The sequence below is a fragment of the Pan paniscus genome, chromosome 5 (genome assembly GCF_029289425.2).
Source record: "Pan paniscus chromosome 5, NHGRI_mPanPan1-v2.0_pri, whole genome shotgun sequence".
Taxonomy (NCBI): Eukaryota; Metazoa; Chordata; class Mammalia; order Primates; family Hominidae; genus Pan; species Pan paniscus.
Window position 1 is genome coordinate 187,440,593 of NC_073254.2, and position 19,700 is coordinate 187,460,292.

The 19,700-nt window shown below is 47.7% G+C and overlaps 1 long non-coding RNA gene across 1 annotated transcript; it reads left to right on the forward strand.

Annotated features, from left to right (window-relative positions):
• Positions 1–4,132: 4,132 nt before the first annotated feature.
• Positions 4,133–19,235, forward strand: LOC106634926 (uncharacterized). The gene is made up of 4 exons (XR_001338274.4): positions 4,133–4,374; positions 4,922–5,019; positions 5,542–5,623; positions 18,965–19,235. It is a non-coding gene; the product is annotated as an uncharacterized LOC106634926 (long non-coding RNA).
• Positions 19,236–19,700: the final 465 nt, after the last annotated feature.

Consider the following 19,700-nt stretch of genomic DNA (forward strand, 5'->3'; position numbering starts at 1 on the left):
GCCCTTGTGGCTGCCTGCCCATGGTTCAGTAGCCCCCTCTCCAGCGATGGATCCAGAGGCCAGACCAAGTGGCCACGTAGTTCTCTCGGACTAGGGGCTAATTGTGGTATTCTCTCTGCTGGTGGGGCGCTGCTGACGCAATATGCATGGATTTAATTGCAATAGAATTATAGTCCTGGGGAGACATCTCTTAACTGTAACTCTATCACAGGGTGTCTGTCTGTAGCCCCATGGTGGGGTATATGTCTGTAACCCCATTGCAGGATGTCTGGGTTGGTGAGTATCCTAGGCATTGCCAATGCCTCCTTCCTTCTGCTGACTGGTTCTGTACCCTCTGGTGTGGTGTCTGTAGCCCCACTGAGGGATGTTGGCTTGTAGCTCCACCATGGGGTGTCTGTGTCTGTAACTCAATTCGGGGTGTCTGTCTCAGTTTGGCTCCTGGGGGTCTCCGCTGGCTCTTTCTTTTATATTTATTTTTTGAGACAGAGTCTCCCTCTGTCACCCAGGCTGGAGTGCAGTGGCACCATCTTGGCTCACTGCAACCTCTGCCTCCTGAGTTGGGATCAAGTGATTCTGCTGCCTCAGCCTCCTGAGTAGCTGGCACTACAGGTGGGCACCAGCATGCCCAGCTAATTTTTGCATTTTTTGTAGAGATGGGATTTTACCACACTGGCCAGGCTGGTCTCGAACTTCTGTCCTCAAGTGATCCTCCTGCCTTGGCCTCTTAAAGTGCTGGGATTACAGGCGCGAGCCACTGCGCCCAGCCTCAGTTGGCTCTTTCTAACTAGTAGAAAGAGTCTTGGTTTGGGAGACTTCTCCTCAATCAGGAAGATTTCGAGGAGATTTCTCAGATGGAGAATAGAAGGACAGTTTGGAAGGGACACTCTTGGAGTTCTTGGTTAGGGATCTGATTTGGAAGACGCTGTGTTCATCTTGTCTTTATGTGTGTTTGTATATGTGGAGGGGATCTCAGAGGGAATTGCTGATGGACGTTCAGCAGGCCTAACTCAGAGAACCCTCCTTATTTGTCTGGTCACATTCGGTGAGCCCTGAAAAATGCTCAGCAGGCCTGTCTCGGGGTGACTATGTGCTCTTCGCCTTGCCCAGAGACCCCATTGTGAATTACCCTTTGGAGGTCATCCCGCCCCACCTGGGGTGGATCAAAGACAACAGAGACCAACGGGAGAAAGTTTGGGCTTTGCCAGGCTGATAGTGGGTGCTGAATGAGGTGATTCATGTCTGTTTTGTTATGTGTATTTCGCTGGGATGGAAAATGTTAATTGGGTTCCCCAGGCAGCCTGTTGGGCAGCATCTTGCAAATTAAGAATCTTGTCTGTGGTTCCATAACACAGAAAGGGGTGATTTTCTCTTGTAAAGTGGTTTGAACCCCACAGCCATGGCACTAGCGAGCAGGGTCATCAGAGCTGCTCCATTCTTCTGGAAGCTGCAGAGAAAGGGAGCCCGGAAACCTGGTATGCCAGCAAAAAGGGTAAGAAATTCTTACCAGCCAAGTTTCTGGTCTCTCTCTCTTCCTCTGTCTGTGTAAACGGTAATCGTCACTATTTGTCTCTCTGCAAGGGTTTGATTAATAGACAAGGGATTTGTGAGACTACTCTTAGGTTATAGCAAATCTGGTGTACTTTGTGCTGAGAATTTGTCTTTCTGTGTTCTGTAATGGACAGAGGGATAGCACAGGCTAGAACGTGGGTTTAGGACCCCATAACCTGCATTACAAGCCAGCCCAGCAGACTGGTCAGTTACAAATTTTGCTGTGGGTTCCTGAAACCAATACCAGATGAAATATCTCTGTCTTGTTTTGTGTTCTTAAGAGCTTAACCTTGTGACCATGTGCAGACACTTTCTCTTAGATTCGGCCATCTAGAGGACAGGAATTTTAGAGTTCATGTCATAGCCCTAAAAATTTTCTTGACCAGTTAAAAGCCTTGGCAAGCTTGAAATTGGCTTCTCTAGGACCCTTCTGGGAAAAGCAATAAAAACTGCTCAATGCCATAACACAGTAGCTAAGGCTTTGCCTTTTGATGATGGTGGCCTGGGTTCAATTCTTGCTTTCTGGAATTATTCCTTTCTGATTTGTTAGTTGTGTAACTTTGCCATTTATTGAGTTGTTTTTCCACCCCCAGAGAGTTTCTGATTTCTTCTCTTGAATTTTCCTTTCTCTGAACTACCTTGGGAAGATTCTAAATCTTGTAAAAAAGAAACTGCTTACCATGTCTTTGAAGCACCTGGGAGGTCACCTTTGGTAAAGTTCAAAAGCCAGAAATATTGGCCGCCTGGCTAAAGTCGGGTAATAAGAAATTTAAAAGGACTTTTTTTAAGAGCGCTCTGGTTAAAAGTCAGCTTGATTAAAAGTGGATAAACAAGCTATAGGTATATTTAAAAGGCATTTATGTTGTTCCCTTCTTGGATCTTGTTTTTCTGGAAAAAAGGTTTTTTTCTTCTCGTCGACTTAATTATTTTTCTCAATTTTTTTGTCTTGCTAATCTTAATGCATACATGAGAGGTCCTCTTCTGGTAGCCTGGTACTCCTTGAAAAAAACAGGAGGCACCATAGACCCTGTTTTGGAAAAAAGCTCTGTTTTCCTCATGAAACCCTAGGAACTAAAAGCGGATAGATCCCTCTCAAAATCAAAAGCTCTGCTCTGTTTTGCATTGTGTTATCTGACAGTTTTGAGTTCTTGGGGTTTTAAGAAATTACTTCACATTACGAGAGAGCTTGGGTGTGTAATAACAAGGTAGGAAATACTTTAGGGGATGGCTAGCAGTAGTTATGGAGGGATACTTGACTGCACTCTTGGATCAGAGAAGCAAATGCTCGTGGACACCTGGAAGACATGGAAACGTCCCCACCCTCAGCTGAGAGATGAAGCTCCCGGGGGGGATGGGCTGATTGGCTTTGGGTGGCCTTGCCATGAAATGCGCGTAGAAGCATTGCACTGTCTCTTCTCCTGTAGGATTTTCCTCCTTTTGAGGATTCAGGATCCAGTATAAAATGGCACCCTTAACTCTGGGGATCTGTCTTTGCCTTCACCTGTTCCAGCTTATTTGGCCCAAGAATTGCACGCTTTCCTGACTCTGTTCCTTCAAGGGCTCCACCCTGAAGTCAGTAATCCAATTAAGAAAACTGGCAAATGAAAAATATTACAAGTGCTAAATCTTCTGTATTTCTGTCTGCGTATTTATATGTGTTGGGTGTGTGATGTTTGTATGTAAAAGAGCTCTGATAATTGGCTTAGAAAAATAAGCATGTAAATGAAATATTTTGACAGAAAAAATCTTTAATGCCTTTTTGTTCAAATGGCTTTAGTAGTCTTTTGGAAATAAAGACATTTTTAAAGATTACTGGTAAAATATCATGTCTTGAAAATGTAGGTATTTGGTCTAAATTAAGGTCAGATATCAGATTTGCTAAATGCTTTAAGGTCAAACTGTTTCCTTTGGAAAAATTGTTCAGTTTACCTGCTTTGGAGGATTAGATGACAGAGGAGGCCTGGGGAGCTGTGGAGAGCCATGCCCCTGGCCATGCTGAAAAGACTCAGACCTCATCTTCTCTTCTGTCTGATGTCCTGGGCTCCACCCAGTACGTAATTAAAATCACTTACTCATCAGGGTTTTCACTAAAAATAAAAGCTGCTAAGAATTAACAATGTAACATTGAGACCACTGGAGAAACAGCTTTATATACATGGTGTGTAGGGAATGTGTTTTTGATAAAAGATTATAAGAAGGCATGGGAATATGGCTTCTGTTAAAGGGAATGTAATTTTGTCTAGTTCAGAGGGTTTTAAAGATTGTGTTAACCTAAAAGAGTAATGGGATAAAACCGAAGGCTTACTCAAAGTGAAAAGGGTTTGTAAAGGGTTGATTTGTAAAAAAAAAAAAAAAAAATTCTGTGGGTATAAACAAGTTGGCTAAGATTTGAAAGAAATTATTTAGCTTTTCTCCATAAGTTAAAACACTAAAACCATACTGATACAGGGCCAGCGTCTGGGCCCATGTGTCTGAATAATAGGGTTTGCTTAGAAAATTGATCTGCTGTTTGATGGAAAATTGCAAAGGGTTCTAAAAAGTTCATGAAAATCTTACCTTATGGTCAAACTAATTAAAACTGGACAGATATATAAAATTTTATTTAAAAACTAGCTTTAGCATTAAAGATGCACTAATGCAAACATGAAATTTGGTTTTCTCTTTTGAAGACGATTTTTATGTAATATTAAAGGATAATGAAAGGGTTTTCTTTCCTCTTTTAGGTAAGTGGCAGGGAAAAAGGGGAGGAGAGAGAAAAGACAGACTCAGTTGGCCTCATGCTATCTTCACTGGGTCTTGTTGGAAAGCTAAGTCTCCTCTATCAGGGTAAAGATTTTTCCTTTTTAAAATTTTTGGAGTTATCATTTTAGCCAAATGGATGACTTATGGTGACCTGGGATGCTATTTTGTGATATCCAGTGTTTTAAACCTTTGATATTTGACAAACGTTCCAAAATCAAATTATAAATTATGTCTCTTTTTAACCTTTAAGATATTAGGTTCTTTAAAGTCCAAAAATGACATTTGGCTTATTTGGTATAAAAATCATACAGAAAGCATTGTCAAATATGACATGGTGTTTGGCTTTCTTTGGGCTATATTTGTGCAAATATGTTATTGACACATATTTCAAAATTATGTAAAACACCTATAATCTAATATGACTTAGTCTATGTTATCAGTAATAATTATAATTATTATGTTAAATGACTGTGTGCCACAGAGGTAACAAATTTCCTTGCCAATTGTGTCTTTACTGTGGCTGCCCTAAAATGTTTTGTCATCCACAGGCAATTGTTGTCTCATTTTGGTCCTCTTTTTTTTTTTTTTTTTTTTGGAGATGGAGTTTCACTCTTGTACTCTTGTCGCCCAGGCTGGAGTGCAATGACACGATCTTGGCTGACTGCAACCTCTGCCTCCCGGGTTCAAGCGATTCTCCTGCCTCAGCCTCCTGAGCAGCTGGGATTACAGGTGGGTGCCACCATGCTTGGCTAATTTTTGTATTATTAGTAGAGACGGGGGTTTCACCATGGTGGCTAGGCTGGTCTCGAACTCCTCACCTCAGGTGATCCACTCACCTCGGTCCCCCAAAGTGCTGGGATTACAGGTGTGAGCCACTGTGCCCGGCCAGTCCTCTTTAAAGGATGGTTTTGTAATCAGCTATAAAATGTAACAGGGGCTCTTCAATGCAGATTTCTGATTAATAACCTGGAGATTGTGACATTAGAATAGAGAAAAAAACTTTCAAATAGAAGAGTGAATAGTGTTTGGTTGTCTTTGGACTGTATCTGTATAGATATGTTATTAGTATGTGTTTCAAAATTATGGGAAAGTTCTATAATTCTGATATAATTTAGTGTGTTAATAATTATAATTTTTATACAAAATTGTTGTATGCCACAGAAGTAAACAAAATTCCTAGTCAATTGTAGCTTTAGTAGTGGCTATCTTAAGACTTCTATCATACACAGACATTTCGTCTTGCTTTGGCAGTTTATAATCAGATGTAAGTCTCTTGGGGAATCTGACCTCATACCTCATCTATGCAGTTCCTGTACAAGGTTCCTGACCTGTGGTAAGTAATGAATCTCACTTAGATAACCCCAAGTTACCTTTGGGCCTCAAGAGGAGAGGAATTTACCCAACTCATAGTTATTTGAGGGTACAAACCGATAGCTGGGCTCGGCTTTTAAAAAGTCATATGTGGGATTCCTCATGGAACAGAATTCCATCAAAGCCCATTAAAAAGAGCCTAAGTGAAAAATAATTATTCTTGCTGCAAATGATCAGGCCAAGTACAAGAAGACTAAAGTTGATTTTGTAAACGAATCCGTTCTATCATGATTTGCTTTTAATAAAAATGGGGACTGAAGAGAGAAAAATTATATTTCAAAAGAAAGCTATAGTACACCTGTTGTTAGCTGTTATTGAGTTTTTTTCTGCAGTTTGGATTAAATCCTAAATTCTTTGTGGGTTAGAAGTCCCCAAACTCATGCTTTCTAATCATTGCTTTTAAAACTGGGAATTGTACTGCTCATCCTAGGACTCGTTATTTACCTTATGGTACACTGTTCAGTTAAATACTGTACTGAAAGTATAGATGAGGGTACTAATGCTTTTGCCATGCAAGGTTTGGAAGCCCAGCCAGACCTGCATGCGTCGCCCAGACAGCAGCAAATTGGTTCACTCCTCTCACCTTGGGGTTCACTCCTCTCACCTTGGGGTTCACTCCCATTCCCACTACGCCCTCTGTCAGCAGGAAGACGCCAGAGCGATCCGCAGTCTTTTCCCATCTTCATAGGCTAACCTCAAGATTAAGGTGTTATAAAACACAAAGGGAGGGATTGAAACTACCTTTGCAAAATTATGACTGAGACAGTGAAAGAAATCTAACTTGATCGACTCCATCTTGCTTCTAACCTGCAAGCTGTCCTTGTCCATTCTTGGACTGAGGCTGAATTAACTTTGGGAGGAACTTAGTTTATAGTTTAAATCAAAGATGGTAACAGCCTTTCCCCAAAGCAGACCTCCTTCTTGCCTGAAAACTAAATTGCCTTTGTAGGGCTAACAATAACCACGAGATAAGAAATCAAGGTTGAGGAGTCATGTAGCTGGAGGGTACAAGATTCTGACCCTCCCTAAACTGCTCCTAAGATTAGTGCTTGAGCTATTTTGCAAACCCTGCACTTGATAGATCAGCTGACACCACCCAGATGGATAAACTGGCTCATCTGACTTGTGGCCCCCACCCAGGATCTGCCTCGGTGAAAGAAGACAGCTTTGACTCCCTGTGATTTCATCCCTGACCAATCAGCGCTCCCAGCTCACTGGCTTCCCCCGCACCCACCAAGTTTTCCTTAAAAATTCTGCTCACCAAATGCTCAGGAACATTGATTTGGGTAATAATACAATTCCGGTCGCTTGCAAAATTGAAAAAAAAATCTAAACAGTACAGCATGTTCTTTATATATTATCTGAAAGATAATTTTCAGAAAAAGGTAAAACAATGACTTGCACCAAGATATTAAAATACACAACTCTTAAAGATTTTATTTTACACATATGATAGACGGGAACTAGGCAGATGTTAGAAATAGTTTAAAGGAAAAGTGAAAACAATACAAATTTATATGGAGTAAAGGAATTTTGAAATGAATCGCAAATGGAAAGAAAACTTTTTTATTTATTTATTTTCAAATTTTTTACAGGAGAAAGAAGCCAGTAAAAATCACTACTAGACAGGGCAGAAGATAAATAGATAGATAGATAGATAGATAGATAGATAGATAGATAGATAGATAGATCTATGTCTATATATTGTTATGCCTAGACCGTTTGTTCTCCAAAGAAGACCACCAGAGTCCAGAGTCAAAGCCAAGCGGCAAGAATCTTTACTACAAGTTCGAAACGGGTCCTTCCATTCCACCGCATACAAGAGGGCCCCGAACAATGCGAGTGTTTGCTTTTTTATAGCCTGAAAGTTACAGGGGAACAAAGGAATTCTTTTGGTTCCCGCTCTTTCAGTAAAACTTTGAACGGCTGTCCTCTCATCTGTCCTCTTATCAGAGACTTTCCTGGTGGTGTTTGTACTGGGCTTGTTTGTTTTGAGCCCGGGGGAAGTTTAAGAGATATATGGTGATATGTGGTGGGATGGGAGGATGGGATGTGTTTGTACTGGGCTTGTTTGTTTTGAGCCCGGGGCTGAGGAATGTGCCCGGCTCTTTTCATTCCCCCCCTTTCTTTTCAGGTATTTTTTAGAGCCAATCTTGGGTCTTATAAGTCTGATTCTGTTTCAGCGTTTACAGGTTGGTATTGGGCTCTGAGGACCATGAGTTGTAGAGTGTTAAACTTTTTTTTAACGAACCGCAAAATTCTGTTAACAACACAAGGTCCTACGGTAAGCAGAAATAGTAGACTCAGCAGGGGTCCAAGGAAGGGGGCTAACAGAGAAAACATAGATGAGTTCCACCATTGGTCTGCAGCTGAAGCAAACTGCCGTGTTCTTACTTCTGTGCTTAACTTGCGTAACTGTTGGACCCGGTCTTCCACGAGCCCTGATTCATTTATGTAGAAACAACAGTCTTCCTTTAGAAACATACACGTTCCCCCTTTTTCAGCAGTGAGTAGGTCTAAGGCCTTCCGGTTCTGCAAGGTTACCTGTGCTAGGGACGTGAGTTGCCGCTGGAGGGAGGCAAGGGACTCAGCTGACTCCTCCATAGCAACGGCAAATTGTTGGTACAGCTTGTTACTTTTTATAAGGGTGTGACCTAGGGCTCCCCCAGCCAGTCCGGCCGCCATGAAGGATGCGGTGAGGGAGATTCCTGCAATGAGGGGGAGAAATATGGCTCGTGCAGGTCTTGGTCTAGGGTCTGGGTGAATAACAGCACTAGTCCAGTTACCGGTATACCTTAGGAACTCGCCGGCAGTAAGTAGAGTTAACTGGGGAACTAATGTGACAGGAAGACACAGTAGGTTGGTAACAGAGGGGCTTGATAGGTTTTTAGATAATGTTCCATTACACCAGAAGAATATGCCTGACGGAGCCCTTAAGGTGATGTTAGGGGGCGTTGCAGTGATGTTGCAGAGGCTGGAATTAGTTCCTGAGAAACAGTAGGGAAACTTCTCTTGACTGGGGTTTAGGTATAGTGGCACATTAGGGATAGGGGCATATGAGAGGTTTTGGTGGTTGTTAGCTTGGGCAGAGGTGGATGATCCTTATGGCAGGGGGACAGCGGTTAGCGGTGGACGCCTTAGAGTGGCACATAGAAAGCAGCCAGACAGGCTGTGAAGTCCTGTAAGGTTGGCAAGTTCTAATCCTTCTTGCAATAAATTTAACCAGGAAAAAGGACGTAAATCTTGTGTCAGGCGGTTTTCTTGTCACTGGATATTTCCATGGACCAGGGGCTGTACCTGCACTAGACCCCGCCACAGATAGAGGTGACTGCTAGGCCATGTGGAGGCGGAGGAGTAGTATACAGCCCCGTGTTGAGGCGTGGTCCAGCGGGAGTTCCAGGGGTCTCTAACTATCCATGTATATGAAAGGTCTCTATCTCGTCTGCGATGGAAGGGCCATCTGGGATCTATCTGTTCTTCTCCACCTCACCATTGGTATTTATGGATGTTACAATAGTTATAAGGGCAGCCGGCACTTTGGTGCCACCAATAGTGCTTACAATTGTATTCAGTCTGATCATACTTGAAGCATATTATTGGTGCCACTGGTTTGGCTACTGGGAAATCGGTAAAATTTAGTAAAATTGGGCTATTGCACCCTGAGGAGGGGCAATCTGCACTGGCCACTAATTTCCTGGGCTTATGAGGTTGCCTAGGGTGGGTTTGGTTTTCATAAAGCCAGAATCTTCAGACAAAGGGATTAGGAGCTGGCTTTATGTTTTCCTCAGCGGCCACTAGGGCGACTAATGTTAGAGTTAGACTACTTAACTGCATGTTTGCAGTGAGTTATGCTGCCGGAGCAGGGTGAGTTTTAAGAGGTTGTTCTTAGCTCTGTCCACAGTCCACGTGTCCGGTGCTTCAGCCGCCGCCGCCGTGATTGGCCTCAGAAGGTCGGAGGTTGGGTCCACTGGCTTGACGTGGGTGTAGTGGATCCACGACGCAATGCCTTCTACTTTCAGGGCAGTGGGTGTGGTCAGGAGTACTTGGAGTGGTCCTTTCTACCTGGGCTCTAGGGTCTCTTGTCGGTGTCGCTTAACCAGGACCCAGTCTCCTGGCTGGTACGGATGGGGTGTCGGTGGGGGACTGGTCTCATACAGCTCTCTTAGCTTGGGCTAGATTTCTTGGTGAATTTTCTGTAAGGCTTGTAAGGAAAATAAGAATTCAGAGACATTTTCTGTTTCAGACTTAAGCAGGTCATCTTTTAAGCTAGGAACCAGGGGTGGAGGTCTGCCATACATGATTTCGTAAGGGGTGAGGCCTAGTTTGTAAGGGGTATTACGGGCCTGGAACAGAGCATAGGGGAGAAGGACTACCTAATTAGTGCCAGTCTTTATAGTCAATTTAGTTAAGGTCTCTTTTAAGGTCCGATTCATCTTTTCTACCTGTCCTGAACTCTGGGGCCTGTAAGCGCAATGTAGTTTCCAATTTGCCCTAAGGATGGAAGCCAAGTCCTGACTTACTTTAGCGACGAAAGCGGGCCTATTATCTGACCTTATCTGGATGGGGAAGCCATACTTGGGAAGGATATCTTCCAGAATTTTCTTTGCTACGACCTGAGCAGTTTCTCTTTTGGTTGGGAATGCTTCAGTCCACCTTGAAAAAGTATCTACAAAGACAAGTAAGTACCGGTACCCGTACTTTCCTGGCTTTATTTCAGTAAAATCTACTTCCTAGTAGATACCGGGCCTGGTTCCCCTGAGCCTTGTTCCTGCTGCAGCTTGAGATTGGGGGTATGCGTTGTTAAGCTGGCAGACTTTGCAACTTGTCACGATACTGCTGGCCGTCTTAGCTATATGTCTGATTTTGAGCTTGGAGCGTCTGATCAGGTCTATCATCTGCCGGGCCCCCAGGTGGGTGGTTCGGTGGATGTGTTCTAACACCTGTTGTCTTAATTTTTCTGGTAGGATGGTTTGGTCATTAGTATCAGTCCACTACCTATTCTGGATTTGTTTCAGGGGAAGTTTGTCAATCCACTGGAGATCTTGTTCTGAATATTCAGGGAAATATGGCAAGTCCTGGGGGCCCGGGTCAGGGAGCTGGAGTGCAGGGAGTTGGCTGGGAGCCTTTGCCACATTTCTTGCAGTTTGGTCTGCCAGAAAGTTGCCTTGAGCAGTTGGAGTAGTTAGTTTCTGATGCCTTGGGCAATGTACAATGGCTAATTTTTCTGGCCTCCATAGGGCTGTTAGCAGGGCTAGGATCTCTTGCTTGTTTTTTATCTCTTTTCCTTCAGCCATCAGTAACCCTCGCTCCCTGTAAATGGCCTTATGAATATGCGCCGTTGCAAAAGCATATCGGCTGTCTGTATATACTGTCAGCTTTTTCCCTGCCCCTAAGGTAAGAGCTTTGGTGAGCGCTATCAGTTCGGCCTTCTGGGCCGATGTCCCCGGGGGCAGGGGTTCCGCCCAGATTACCTCAGTCTCTGAAGTTACTGCCGCCTTAGCGTACCTCTGGCCTTGATGCATGAAGCTGCTCCCATCAGTGAACCAGACGAGGTCGGCGTCAGGAAGTGGGCGGTCCTGCAGGTCTTCTCGAACTCCGTGCACCTGAGCTAGTATCTTGGTGCAGTCATGGAGTGGGGCGTCCAGGTCCGGGTTGGGCAGCAGCGAGGCAGGGTTTAAGGTTGTTGGGGGCAGGAAAATTATCCTGAGAGGATTTAGTAGTAGTCCTTGGTAGTGGGTGAGCCGGGCGTTACTCATCCATCGATTAGGTGGCTGTTTGAGTACACCTTCGATGGCATGTGGAGTAATGACCCGCAATTCTTGCCCCATGACAAGTTTATCAGCATCTTGCACCATTAGAGCCGTGGCCGCAATCATTCGGAGACAAGGGGGCCACCTGGCAGCTACTGGGTCTAACTTCTTTGACAGGTAGGCAACTGGCCTCCGCCAGGGGCCTAAGTTCTGAGTTATTACCGCCTTGGAGACACCTTTATTTTCATCCACGTATAAGTGGAAGGGCTTGGTAACATCAGGTAGTCCTAGTGCAGGCGCGGAGAGTAGGGCGGTTTTAATCTGTTGGAAGGCCAACTCGGCTTCGTCTGTCCAATTAAATGGCTGTTGCCCCCGTGTTGCCTGATACAAGGGTTTAGCCAGTTCTGCGAACCCAGGTATCCATAGTCTGCAAAATCTTGCCGACCTCAGGAACTCTCTCACTTGTCGGGTGGATTGTGGCGTGGGGATCCAGGTCTTCATGGAGGGCCTCATCGAACAGGGTAGGAGAGTTTTTGAATCCTTGCGGCAGCCTGGTCCATGTCAGTTGGCCACTTATGCCCTTATCAGGGTCATTCCACTCGAAGGCGAAGAGCTTTTGGCTCTGAGGGGCTAAAGGCAAACTAAAGAAAGCATCTTTCAAATCTAAAACAGTGTACTATTGATGTTTAGGGTTTAAGGTACTTAGGAGGGTATACGGGTTAGGTACAGTTGGATGTATGTCCACAACCTTCTTGTTGATTTCTCTTAAGTCTTGTACAGGTCTGTATTCTTCACTATTAGGTTTTTGTACCGGCAACAATGGAGTATTCCAGGGTGAGTGACATGGGCGTAGGACTCCTTGGTCAAGGAGCCGGCGGATATGCGGGGCAATCCTTCTCTTGGCCTCTAGGGGCATCGGGTATTCGCGTACCCACATGGGGTCTGTCCTAGGCTTAAGTTCAATAAATAAGGCAGGACGGTGTTTTGCTAGACTTAAGCCCCCCTGTTTCTGCCCACGCTTCTGGATACTGCTGGAGCCAAGTTGCTATGTCCTGGTCAGGGGTCGCTTTCTCCTGGTGGAGCTGGTACTTATCTTCTAGGTTTATAGTCAGGATGGACACGGTTCGATTGTGGGGGTTGGTCACGACGGGCCTCTCAGGGAGGAAATGGATCTGTGCTCCTATTTTAGTTAGCAGGTCTTTCCTCAATAGGGGACAGGGGCTCTCAGGGATGACCAGGAAAGAATGGGTTACATTCTTGGCTCCGAGGTTTACTGTTCTTTGTGTTGTCCATGGGTATTTCTTAACTCCTGTGGCCTCTTGTACTTACGAGGATTTGGAGGATAATTTCCTATTAGTTTTAACTAAGACTGAGTGCTGTGCTCCTGTATCGACCAAGAACTGGACTGGGGACCTCTCCACTTGCAAAGTTACCTTAGGTTCGGGGAGGGGGTCCAAACCCCGTCTTCCTTAGTCTTCGTCTTGAGTGACTAGTACGGGTGTAGACTTAGGGGGTCCTTGTCCTCGTTGTTTCTTTTTGGGGCAATCTCTTACCTAGTGGCCAGCCCCCTTACGGTAGGCACATTGGTCTTTGCTCAGATTATCATGCCGGGGGGGGCCGCCTAGGTTGGGTGTACTCTGGCTGTAGATGCTCTTTCTGTACCACTGCTGCCAGGACCTTGGTCATTTTTTCAGTGGCCTTAAATTGCTTTTCCTCTGGAGTATCTCTGTTATTGTAAACCCACTGGGCTATCTGAAGGAGGTCCTGAATCCGCTTTCCTTCCAAGTCTTCTAATTTCTGGAGTTTTCTCTTAATATCTGGGGCTGCCTGATTTACAAAAGACATTACAACAGCTGCCTGACTTCCTGGAGCCTCTGGATCTATGGGGGTGTACTGTCTAAAAGCTTCCATTAATCTTTCTAAGTAGGTAGCTGGGCTCTCTGTCTTTCCTTGCAGAATAGAATATACTTTAGCCAAATTAGTGGGCTTGCGAGCAGCTGCCCGGAGACCCGCCATTAGAGTCTGGCGATAAAGGTGTAGCCGTCCTCTACCTTCTGCCGTGTTGTAGTCCCACGCTGGCCTGGTCAGAGGAAAGGTTGCGTTTATGAGGTCAGGGTTGGCAGTCGGTTGACCGTCGTCCCCCGGGACCAGCTTTCTAGCTTCTATCTGTATTCTCTCTTGCTCTTCCGTGGTGAACAAAATTCGGAGGAGCTGCTGACAATCATCCTAAGTGGGCTGGTGGGTGAACATGACACTATCTAGTAAAGCCAGTAAATCTTTGGGGTTGTCTGAAAACCGAGCACTCTGAGTTTTCCAGTTATACAGATCACTGGTGGAGAATGGCCAGTACTGGAGCCTGGGGATTCCTGTGTCATCCGGGGGTCCTATTTCCCGAAGGGGTAAAGCCACCATGGAGTCAGGCGGCTGAGGGGGGCTAGTCCGCGAAGTGCGCCCTCGCGTCCTCCCCGCCGGCCCTTCAAAGTTACTTTCCCTTTCAGCGGGCCCGTGAGTGCCGGCCGCCTCCCGTCCGCCTGCTCCCTCCCGCAGCTCAGCCAGGGGGGCTGGGGCCTGGGGCCCGGAGGGGTACGGAGGGGGTTCTGTGAACAGTGGGTCCCTGCTGTCAGGTAAAACAGGATTGGGGGGGCAGTTGGTTGCTTGGATTTTAGTGGTCGAGCAACTAGTGCCTTACAGGGTTCAGAGGCCAATTGGAAAGGGGACAGCCAAGGAGGCGGGTTCTTAACAAGGTCCTGCCATATGAGGATATATGGGATATGATCTAAGTGGCCTGCACGCCCAGGTAGGAAAATCTTGGACTTTACCCTAGTGATGACAGCAAGTCGGAAGGTCCCTTCGGGCGGCCACCTCACATCAAAGGCAGGCCATTCGGAGCGACACAGAGTAATTAGCTTTCCTTTCCTGATTTCTATACTAAGATCATGGCCCCTTGCTCTAACTTCTTTGAAATTACTCGTAAGGAGAGATAGAGGAGTGCTCTGGGTATTACCTATCCTGTAATAATTTGTAGTCTCTTCCTGTCAAGGAATGTGGGTTTGAATCCTTGTAAAGGAAATCTGATCTGACTTATTAATGATATCTAATCGCAGGCGCACTTTGGCAGCCCTGGTCAGAGGCAGCTGCTGCCTGCCAAACCGGGGCAGCTCAGATCAGGCCAAACCGGGGCAGCTCAGATCAGAGACAGATGCTGCCCGCCAAACCGGGGCAGCTTAGATCAGAGACAGCTGCTGCCCGCCCAAACGGGCAGCTTAGATACGGCTGCTGCCCGCCAAACCGGGGCAGCTCAGATCAGAGACAGATGCTGCCCGCCAAACCGGGGCAGCTCAGATCAGAGACAGCTGCTGCCCGCCCAACTGGGCAGCTCAGATACGGCTGCTGCCCGCCAAACTGCGGCAGCTCAGATCAGAGACAGCTGCTGCCCGCCAAACCGGGGCAGCTCAGATCAGAGACAGCTGCTGCCCGCCAAACCGGGGCAGCTTAGATCAGAGACAGCTGCTGCCCGCCCAACCGGGCAGCTCAGATACGGCTGCTGCCCGCCAAACCGGGGCAGCTCAGATCAGAGACAGCTGCTGCCCACCTAACCGGGCAGCTCAGATACGGCTGCTGCCTGCCAAACCGGGGCAGCTCAGATCAGAGACAGCTGCTGCCTACCAAACCGGGGCAGCTCAGATCAGAGACAGCTGCTGCCCGCCCAACCGGGCAGCTCAGATATGGCTGCTGCCCACCAAACCGGGGCAGCTCAGATCAGAGACAGCTGCTGCCCGCCAAACCGGGGCAGCTTAGATCAGAGACAGCTGCTGCCCGCCCAACCGGGCAGCTTAGATACGGCTGCTGCCCGCCAAACCGGGGCAGCTCAGATCAGAGACAGATGCTGCCCGATCAACCGGGCAGCTCAGATACGGCTGCTGCCCGCCAAACCGGGGCAGCTCAGATCGCAATATAGATCAGATGAGAGCCAGGGGACATCTCCTACCGGTCTCCGCTGGCCGTCCTATAGCGCATCTGCCAGGACTGTGCCAGCTCCAGTTTCAGACCTCGCGAGTCACAGATTCGGATTCAGAACAGACACAGACAGACAAACGGAGACGAGCCAGCTCACCTATCAGTAGATCGATCTTAGCAGATCCGTTGACCAGGGGTCTGGTGGGCTTGGGGAATCCTGGACGAGCCCCCAGATGTTATGCCCAGACCGTTTGTTCTCCAAAGAAGACCACCAGAGTCCAGAGTCAAAGCCAAGTGGCAAGGATCTTTACTACAAGTTCGAACCTGGTCCCTCCATTCCACCGCATACAAGAGGGCCCCGAACAATGCGAGTGTTTGCTTTTTTATAGCCTGAAAGTTACAGGGGAACAAAGGAATTCTTTTGGTTCCCGCTCTTTCAGTAAAACTTTGAACGGCTGTCCCTTCATCTGTCCCTTTATCAGAGACTTTCCTGGTGGTGTTTGTACTAGGCTTGTTTGTTTTGAGCCCAGGGGAAGTTTAAGAGATATATGGTGATATGTGGTGGGATAGGAGGATAGGATGTGTTTGTACTATGCTTGTTTGTTTTGAGCCCGAGGCTGAGGAATGTGCCTGGCTCTTTTCAATATCTCCATCAGTTACCTGCAATTTACAAAGAATTGTAAAATAGTTCAAAGACAATGAGCAGCCTAGAAGTATGTGTTACAGTTTTCCATTGAAACACATTTTTTAAACATATCTAATAGGTATGTCTTAACTAGCGAATTCACACCACTCTTCAGTGAAAGGACTATTTATTGATCATCTGCCTGTGTGTTGCAGGTTGCTGTCTACCTTTTTCAAATTTGAAGCAAAGATTTTCATTAAAAGATTTTCACTAGAATTAATTAAAAATCAAAGCCCAAATCAAAACAGAATACACAGCAAGCTGTGCTAATGACATGGATGACAACTTCTCCTGGGGATTACAACTCTCAGGGTGACATCCGTGTAGATGATTCTGTAACTGTTAAAATGAAAAACTCCCACCCTGTGGGAACAGAGCTGGGTGAGTCCTGGCTTCCACACAGTGCCACCTTGAGAGGGCGAGGTCTCCCCAGCGTCTGTCTGCAGTGCAGCCGGGGCAGAGGAATGAAATGTCACAGCAGGAAGCAGATGGCTGCATTTGCAGATAATCAATCTAGAGACTTGCAGCCCTGAGTTTCAGGGGAACTTGTCTAAGTAGCATCCTGTCGCTGGAGGGCATCTAATGAACTAAGTTACTGGTGTTCTTGCTTGTCAGATAACCCTGGAACACTGTCTGGATTTTATAATCATTTTCTTGAGATTGACAAAGTCTAAATGCTTGCTGATCATTGACGAGTCTAAATTCTAAAGAATGCTACCCATGGATGGAACTTTTTGCTTAAACTTAAGAAAGGGAGGAGAAATAACTGCAGCGGTGCCCCGTGAAGGTTTCCCAAACATGGAGGAGTCCTGGTATAAACCATGCCTTGGGCCCACAGCAGAAGGAGGAGCACAGCACAGCTGGGATCACGAAGACTCTGACGTCTCCTGGGACGTGACAGGAGTAGGCTCAGCCACTGTGCACAGCGTGTGTCCTTGAGCAGGTCACCTAAACTGCCTGGGTCTCACATCACTGCCATTCATGGTGTTGGGGCTTGCCCTGACTTTGTACCAAGATCAGAGAGGGGCTTATAGTAGGGAGAACCCAGGCAGCGGGAGGAGGCACTTCCAAGCCCCCAGGGGTAGGCGTGGCCTTCCCGGCCCGCAAGAGTGCAGGGATGCCAGAGGCTGCAGCGGCAGATTTGGGCGACTGTGGATGTGCAGGGTCGGGGTTCCTGCCTGCGCCATGGAGCTGGAGGCCCCTGTCTGCAGCCCCAGTTCGGGCAGCTTCCGCGAGCGCAGCAGTGCCTAGGAGCATGCAGGGCTCCTTCCTGCCCCCACCCACCCAAGAGCAAAGGGAGGCTCAGATCTGCAGCCGCAACATGGGCGGCTGCAGCCCTGTCCAGGAGGGTGGGGCTCCTACCTGCCTGGATTAGGAGGTCAGGTCAGCAGCCCCAGTTTGGGCGGCACCCCGGAGTGCCACAGCACCCAGGAGCGCACGGCTCCTGCCTACCCTCAGCCCTCCAAGAGCACACAGAGGCTCGTGTCTACCGCCCCAACTTGGGCGGCTGCAGCCGCGTGGGAGAGATTGGCGGTGCTGCTGCCTGCTCCTGGCTCCCACCCACTCCGTGGAGCACACAGCCCCAACTGTGACCCCTTGCAGCCTGAGGCAGGGGGTCCTGATCCTTGCTGGGCTCAGGCCAGCGTCCAGGGCAGGGGCAACATTACCACGAGCTCCCCCTGTTGCCCCCGTACTCAGGGGTGGCCCAGGGCAGAGTGGATCGTGGGCCTCAGGCCCCGCCGTCAGGAATGGCAGGTTTGGTGGTCACCCCGGCGCCAGGCGGACTCCAAGGATACGGTCTGGGCAGCCCCCATGCAGAGCCTCCTCCTGCGACCCAGGAACCCGGCATCCTCTGTGGGGTGGGCACAGTGGGTGCCCAGCTGGCCAGGTCCCCTGAGCAGGTGTCACTATCCCTTCCTGCCCCGGATCCCCGAAGTGCGGCCCAGCCCTCATCAGGCCCCTTTCTGCTGGAGGAGCTAGTCCCCCACTGCACAGCTGCGCCGCCAGTGGGTGAACAGGACCCCGCCTAGCTCCATCCCGGTGGCCCCCAGGGCAGCGGGTGGAGGCAGAGGGCTGTCCACCTCCTCCCTGCACACACCCCGCAGCAGTCTGCGTGAGGGCAGGGGCCAGGCCGCACCAGATGGCCCACTGCTGCCATCACAGGCACTAACAGGAATCAGCCTTCTGCATCCAGGCCTTGTGTTAATGTGTGAATGACAGAGCAAAAGAGCCCAGTGTGTGAGGCAGGAATTTGGACATCAGAAGGAGGAGAAACAGGATGAAGCTTCCGGAAGGAATAACCATCCCAGCTGTATCACCACACACACCTAGAACCCTTTAGTCAGGAGGAGGGAGGACGGACCCAACGTGGAATATGTAGGATTTTTCCGTTAGCCTGAATGTACCACCAGATGGAAGGAGGGTCAAGAACATAAGTCTGTGCCTTGAGGACTAAACTCTGACCTTTTTCTTCTCCTGCCCAAATTCCTACCTAAGGGGCCTGGGGAGGTCACCCTACAAACCACAAAGCCTCATTGGAGGGGTCTTATTAACCCTGTGTAACTCGGCTCTTTCCAACCTTACTCTGGCGTAACTTCACATGACAGATAAGGAAGAAAATCCAAATGTTTTAACCCTAAATATGTTTCTTGGCCATATCTTGAAATGTCCCTGCAAAGCTGTCTCATGTGGGGAAAGTCTATATTCTGTAGAAAATCCTGTTCCCTTTCCAGGCCTTTTTCCTCATCCAGGAAATACTCCACTAAGTTTCTGGCACCTTTTAAGTCTGATAAGAAACATTTACCATCGATTCTCTATAAGTCTTCTACCTGGAGGCTGCATCAGCATAATAAGAACCTTGGTCTCCACAACCCCTTATCCTACCCAGATATTTCCTTTCTATTGGTTCCAGGTCTTTAGACGAACTTTTCAACCAACTGCCAATCAGAAAATCTGTGAATCTGCCTGTGATCTGGAAGCCCCTGCTTCCTGGTGTGCCACCTTTCCCGTCTGAACTGATGTACAGCTTAAATGTATTGATTGATGCCTTATGCCCTATAGAATGTATAAAACCTAGCTGTGCCCTGATCACCTGGGCCACACGTTCTCCGGGTCTCCTGAGGACTGTGTCATGGGCTATGGTCACTCACGTTTGGCTCGAAATAAATCTCTCCAATATTTTACAGAGTGTGTTCTTTTTGTTGACAATCTTTTAAAATGTCTAATCAGGAGAAAATCCCACTCATACAGAGCACCCAAAGGTGTGCTGGCTGCCCACTGACTATCCCGGTCGACAGAGCCAGGTACAGGGGTCAGAGTCACAGTAGCTCCCGTGTGCCGATGAGGAGGCACGGCTGGGGAGGAGGCTCTGTCTCTCCACACCCGATGGAGGCAGCTCTGCTCCTGAGCTCAGGGTGGGCTTCACCTGGAATTAGGAGTCGGGGGCCTGAGTCCTGCTTCCTCATTGCTCTGGTACCTGAAAACATGAGCAGTCTCCGTGAGATGGGGCCTGACCCAGCGTGCACAAGCCCGGGAAGGAAAGGAGTGAAAGGACCTGCTTCCCCCGGGACCAGAGCAAAGAGCAGAAAGAGAGTAAGTGATTGATGTCGCCTGGGTTAGAAGGAGGCAGTAGAGAGGAGCGGGTTAGC